Source organism: Triticum dicoccoides, chromosome 4A, assembly GCF_002162155.2.
Source record: "Triticum dicoccoides isolate Atlit2015 ecotype Zavitan chromosome 4A, WEW_v2.0, whole genome shotgun sequence".
Taxonomy (NCBI): domain Eukaryota; kingdom Viridiplantae; phylum Streptophyta; class Magnoliopsida; order Poales; family Poaceae; genus Triticum; species Triticum dicoccoides.
The window spans coordinates 662,675,148-662,682,847 of NC_041386.1; positions in this window are offsets into that span (position 1 = coordinate 662,675,148).

Here is a 7,700-nt window from a genome sequence, read left to right on the forward strand (position 1 = left end):
ACACATCGACCGCTATCCAGCATGCATCTAGAGTATTAAGTTCATAAGAACAGAGTAACGCATTAAGAAATATGACATGATGTAGAAGGATAAACTCAAGCAATATGATATAAACCCCATCTTTTTATCCTCGATGGCAACAATACAATACGTGTCTTGCAACCCTTTCTGTCAATTGGTAAGAACACCGCAAGATTGAACCCAAAGCTAAACACTTCTCCCATGGCAAGAAAGATTAGTCTATTAGGCCAAACCAAACCGATAATTCCAAGAGACTTGCAAAGATAACTCAATCATACATAAAAGAATTCAGAGAATATTCAATTATTATCCATAGATAAACTTGATCATAAACCCACAATTCATCAGATCTCGATAAACACACTGCAAAAAGAGATTACATAGAATAGATCTCCACAAGAGAGGGGGAGAACATTGTATTGAGATCCAAAAAGAGAGAAGAAGCCAACTAGCTAATAACTATGGACCCGAAGGTCTGTGGTAAACTACTCACAACTCATCGGAAGGGTTATGGTGTTGATGTAGAAGCCCTCCATGGTGGATTCCTCCCCCCTGCAGAACACCGGCGATGGCTCCAAGATGGGATCTCGCGGATACAGGAGGTTACGGTGGTAGAAATATTTCTTCGGTGGCTCCATGGATTTTTTGGGGTATGTAGGCTTATATAGGAGGAAGAAGTACGTCGGTGGCCGCCCAAGGGGCCCACAAGACAGGGGGCGCGCCCTGTAGGGGTGGGCGTCCCCCACCCTCATGGAGGCTTTGTCTGCTTCTTGACTTTCACTCCAAGTCCTCTGGATCACGTTCGTTCCAAAAATCATGCTCCCGAAGGTTTCATTCGCTTGGACTCCGTTTGATATTCCTTTTCTTCGAAATACTAAAATAGGCAAAAAAAACAGCAATACGGGCTCGACCTCCGGTTAGTAGGTTAGTCCCAAAAATGATATAAATGTGTAAAATAAAGCCCATAGACATCCAAAACAGGTAATATAGTAACATGAAACAATAAGAAATTATAGATACATTGGAGACGTATCAAGCATCCCCAAGCTTAATTCCTGCTCGTCCTCGAGTAGGTAAATGATAAAAATAGAATTTTTGATGTGGAATGCTACCTAGCATAATTCTCAATGTAATTTCTATTTATTGTGGCATGAATGTTCAGATCCAAGTGATTCAAAATAAAAGTTCATATTGACAAAATAAATAGCAATACTTCAAGCATACTAATAAAAGCAATCATGTCTTCTCAAAATAACATGGCTAAAGAAAGTTCATCCCTACAAAATCATATAGTTAGGCTATGCTTCATTTTCGTCACACAAAGATATTCCCAACTTCTATACCCCCGATGACAAGCCAAGCAATTGTTTCGTACTTAAATAATCTCAAACTTTTTCAACCTTCACGCAATACATGAGAGTGAGCCATGGATATAGCACTATAGGTGGAATAGAATAACGATTGGGGATTGTATGGAGAAGACAAAAAGGAGAAAGTCTCACATTGACGAGGATAATCAATGGGCTATGGGAATGCCCATCAATTGATGTCAACATGAGGAGTAGGGATTACCATGCAACAGATGCACGAGAGCTATAAATGAATGAAAGCTCAACAAAAGGAAACTAGTGGGTGTGCATCCAACTTGCTTGCTCACGAAGACATAGGGCATTTGAGGAAGCCCATCGTAGGAATATACAAGCCAAGTTCTATAATGAAAAATTCCCACTAGTATATGAAAATGACAACACATGAGACTCTCTACATGAAAACATGGTGCTACTTTGAAGCACGATATATGAGACTCATTACATGAAGAATAAGGTGCTAGTTTGAAGCACAAGTGTGGAAAAAGAGATAGTAGCATTGCCCCTTTTATTTATTTTCTTTTCTTTTCTTTTTTTCCTTTTCTTTTTTTTTTCTTTTTTTTCTTTGGCCTTTCTTTTTTCTTTTTCTTTTGGCCTTTCCCTTTTTTTCTTTTTTTTTCTTTTTGGGCAATTCTCTAATAATGATGATCATCACACTTTTATTGATTACAACACATGAATTACAACTCGAAACTAGAACAAGATATGACTCTATATGAACGCCTCCGGCGGTGTACCGGGATGGTGCAATGAATCAACAGTGACATGTATGAAAAATTATGCATGGTGGCTTTGCCACAAATACGATGTCAAGTACATGATCATGCAATGGCAATATGACAAAACTAATGTATGTCATGATGATGATAAATGGAACGGTGGAAAGTTGCATGGCAATATATCTCGGAATGGCTATGGAAATGCCATAAATAGGTAGGTATGGTGGCTGTTTTGAGGAAGATATAAGGAGGTTTATGTGTGATAGAGCGTATCATATCACAGGGTTTGGATGCACCAGCGAAGTTTGCACCGACTCTCAAGGTGATAAAGGGCAATGCACGGTACCGAAGAGGCTAGCAATGATGGAAAGGTAAAAGTGCGTATAATCCATGGACTCAACATTAGTCATAAGAACTCATATACTTATTGCAAAAATTTAGAAGTCATAAAAAACCAAGCACTATGCGCATGCTTCTAGGGGGATAGATTGGTAGGAAAAGACCATCACTCATCCCCGACCGCCACTCATAAGGATGCACAAACCAGGTACACTTCATGCTTAAAATTTGTTACACAACTTTAACCATACGTGCATGCTACGGGACTTGCTAACTTCAACACAAGCATTATTTAAATTCATAATCACCCAACTAGCATGACTTTAATATCACTTCCTCCCTATCTCAAAACAATTATCAAGTATCAAGTTGATCATAGCATCCAATTCACTTCCTATGGTAGTTTTTATTATACCCAACTTGGATGCTCATCATTCTAGGACCAATTTATAACCATAGCAAATACCACGCTGTTCCGAAATACTCTAAAAATAATATAAGTGAAGCATGAGATATCAACAATTTCTTCAAAATTAATCCACCGCCGTGCTCTAAAAGATATAAGTGAAGCACTAGAGCAAAAACTATCTAGCTCAAAAGATATAAGTGAAGCCCATAGAGTATTCTAATAAATTTCAATCAAGTAGGCTTCTCCCAAAAGGTGTGTTACAGCAAGGATGATTGTGTTAAACTAAAAAGAAAAGACTAATATAATACACGACGCTCCAAGCAAAACACATATCATGTAGCAAATAAAAATATAGCTCCAAGTAAAGTTACCAATGAACAAAGACGAAAGAGGGGATGCCATCCGGGGCATCCCCAAGCTTAGGCTTTTGGCTATTATTGAATATCTTGGGGTGCCTTGGGCATCCCTAAGCTTAGGCTTTTACCACCCTTTATTCCATAGTCCATCAAATCTTTACCCAAAACTTGAAAACTTCACAACACAAAACTCAACATGAAATCTCATAAGCTCCGTTAGTGAAAGAAAACAAAGCCACCACATAAGGTACTGTAATGAACTCATTCTTTATTTATATTGGTGTTAAACCTACTGTATTCCAAGTTCTCTATGGTTCATACCCTTACATACTAGCCATAGATGCATCAAAATAAGCAAATAACACACGAAAAACAGAATCTGTCAAAAACAGAATAGTCTGTAGCAATCTGTAACTAACGCAAATTTCTGTAACCTCAAAAATCCTACCAAAATAGGAAGTCCTAAAATATTTGTTTATTGAACAACATAAAAAAGAATCAATGCAAAATCTCGTTTCTGTGATTTATTGAATTGTTTCTCGTGAGCGCAAAGTTTCTGTTTTTCAGCAGAATCAAATCAACTCATATCATAGGTTATCCTATAGGTTCTACTTGGCACAAACACTAAATAAAACATGAAAACACATCTAAACATAAAGTAGAAACAAAATTTATTAGATAACAGCAAGGAAAAATATTGGGTTGTCTCCCAACTAGCGCTTTTCTTTAAAGCCTTTTTAGCTAGGCATTGAGATTTCAATGATGCTCACATGAAAGACAAGAATTGAAGCATAAAGAGAGCATCATGTAGCATGTGAAAAACACATATAAGTCTAACGTACTTCCTATGCATAGGCATCTTGTAAGCAAACAAATTATTAAGGCAAGCAAAAACTAGCATATGCAAAGAAGAACAAAGAGATGATAGAAATCTCAACATGAAGAGAGGTAATTTAGTAACATGAAAATTTCTACAACCATATTTTCCTCTCTCATAGTAATTACAAGTGGGATCATAAGAAAATTCAACAAAATAGCTATCACATAACATATTCTCAACACGATCCACATGCATGCAAAGTTGACACTCTTCCAAAATAGTGGGATTAACATTGACTAAAGTCATGACTTCTCCAAACCCACTTTTATCAAAAACTTCATAAGATTGAACATTATCCAAATATGTGGGATTTAAAGTTGACACTCTTCCAAACCCACTTTCAGTATTATTGCAAACATTATTATCAATCTCATATTCATCATGGGGGTTAAATAAATTTTCAAGATCAAAAGAAGAATCACCCCAATCATGATCATTCCAAAAAGTAGTAGACATAGCAAAACTAGCATCCCCAAGCTTAGGGTTTTGCATATTATTAGCACAATTGACATCAAGAGAATTTATAGTAAAATCATTCAATCATGCTTTTTATTCAAGGATTTATCGTGAATCTCTTCATAAATTTCTTCATCATAATTTTCAGATTCACAAATTTTGAGCAAAGCTTCATAAAGATAATCTAGTGCACAAAACTCACTAGCAATTGGTTCATCGTAATTGGACCTCTTAAAAAATTAGCAAGCGGATGAGGATCCATAGATGTTAGGTTCCCTGTTTAGCAATAAATAAACAACTATTCCAAGCAAACGAGCCAAGTAAGACATCAAATAAGAAAGACGGACAAAAGAAGGGCGAATAAAATGGCAAGGGTGAAGTGGGGGAGAGGAAAACGAGAGGCAAATGGCAAATAATGTAAATGCGAGGGAGATGAGTTTGTGATGGGTACTTGGTATGTATTGACTTGAGGGAAGACCTCCCCGGCAACGGTGCCAGAAATCCTTCTTGCTACGTCTTGAGCTTGCGTTGGTTTTCCTTGAAGAGGAAAGGGTGATGCAGCACAGTAGCGTAAGTATTTCCCTTAGTTTTTGAGAACCAAGGTATCAATCCAGTAGGAGGCTCCTCACAAGTCCCACGAACCTACACAAACAAAAAAAGAACTCGCAACCAACGCGATAAAGGGGTTGTCAATCCCTTCACGGCCACTTGCGAAAGTGAGATCTGGTAGAGGTAATATGATAAGATAAATATATTTTTGGTATTTTATAATATAGATGCAGAAAATAAAGATGAAAATAAAAGTAGATTGAAAGCTTATATGATAAGAGATAGAACCGGGGGCCATAGGTTTCACTAGTGGATTCTCTCAAGATAGCATAAGTATTACGGTGGGTGACCAAATTACTGTCGAGTAATTGATAGAAAGGCGAATAATTATAACGTTATCTAGGCATGATCATGTATATAGGCATCACGTCCATGACAAGTAGACCGACTCCTGCCTGCATCTACTACTATTACTCCACACATCGACCGCTATCTAGCAAGCATCTAGAGTATTAAGTTCATAATTAAGAACATAGTAACGCATTAAGAAAGATGACATGATGTAGAAGGATAAACTCAAGCATTATGATATAAACCCCATCTTTTTATCCTCTATGGCAACAATACAATACGTGTCTTGCAACCCTTTCTGTCACTAGGTAAGAACACCGCTAGATTGAACCCAAAGCTAAGCACTTCTCCCATGGCAAGAAAGATCAATCTAGTAGGCCAAACCAAACCGATAATTCGAAGAGACTTGCAAAGATAACTCAATCATACATAAAAGAATTCAGAGAAGATTCAATTATTATCCATAGATAAACTTGATCATAAACCCACAATTCATCGGATCTCGACAAACACACCGCAAAAAGAGATTACATCGAATAGATCTCCACAAGAGAGGGGGAGAACATTGTATTGAGATCCAAAAAGAGAGAAGAAGCCAACTAGCTAATAACTATGGACCCGAAGGTCTGTGGTAAACTACTCACAACTCATTGGAAGGGCTATTGTGTGGATGTAGAAGCTCTCCGTGGTGGATTCCCCTCCGGCAGAACGCCAGCGACGGCTCCAAGATGGGATCTCGCAGATACAGGAGGTTACGATGGTAGAAATATTTCTTTGGTGGCTCCCTGGATGTTTTCGGGGTATGTAGGCTTATATAGGAGGAAGAAGTACGTCGGTGGCCGACCGAGGGGCCCATTAGACAGGAGAGTGCGCCCTGTAGGGGCTGGTGCGCCCCCTGAGGGAGTCCTGGATAAGGGGGTATCCGGACAGCCGGACTATATACATCGTCCGGACTATTGAAGCGTGAAGATGCAAGACTCAAGACTTCGGCCCGTGTCCGGATGGGACTCTCCTTTGCGTGGAAGACAAGCTTGGCGATCCGGATATTATAATTCCTTCCTTGTAACCGACTCCATGTAAACCCTAGCTCTCTCCGGTGTCTATATAAACCGGAGAGGATGGTCCTTAGGAGGCCGATCACAATTACAATCATACCATCATAGGCTAGCTCTTAGGGTTCAGCCTCTATGATCTCGTGGTAGATCTACTCTTGTACTACTCATATATTCAATATTAATCAACCAGGAAGTAGGGTTTTACCTCCATCGAGAGGGCCCGAACCTGGGTAAACATTGTGTCCCTTGCTTCCTGTTACCAGCAGCCTAAGACGCACAGATCGGGACCCCCTACCCGAGATCTGCCAGTTTTGACACCGGCACCCCCACCCTCGTGGAGGCTTCGGCTGCTTCTTGACTTGCACTCCAAGTCCTCTGGATCACGTTGGTTCCAAAAATCACGCTCCTGAAGGTTTCATTCCGTTTGGAGTCAGTTTGATATTCCTTTTCTTTGAAATACTGAAATAGGCAAAAAAACAGCAATACATGCTGGGCCTCCGGTTAGTAGGTTCGTCCCAAAAATGATATAAATGTGTAAAATAAAGCCCAAAGACATCCAAAATAGGTAATATAATAGCATGAAACAATCAAAAATTATAGATACGTTGGAGACGTATCAATGGCCATGGTGGCCGGCAGTTGGGTCGCGACCACGACCGAGGGAATCCTGGATTAGGGGGTCCTCGGACAGCTGGACTGTATACTTTGGACGGACTATTGCACTATGAAGATACAAGATTGAAGACTTCGTCCCTGTCCAGATGGGACTCTCCTTTGCATGGAAGGCAAGCTTGGATATTTGGATATGTAGATTTCCTTCTCTGTAACCAACTCTGTGTAACCCTAGCCCCCTCTGATGTCTATATAAACCGGAGGGTTTAGTCCATAGGACAACAACAATCATAATCATAGGCTAGCTTCTAGGATTTAGCCTCTACAATCTCGTGGTAGATCAACTCTTGTAATACTCATATCATCAAGATCAATCAAGCAAGAAGTAGGGTATTACCTCCAACCCGAACCTAGGTAAAACATCATGTCCCCTGCCTCCTGTTACCATTAGCCTTAGACGCACAGTTCGGGACCCCCTACCCGAGATCTGCCGGTTTTGACACCGACATTGGTGCTTTCATTGAGAGTTCCACTATGCCGTCCCAATAAGGCTTGATGGCTCGCCTCGTTGTAAGGACAACATCAC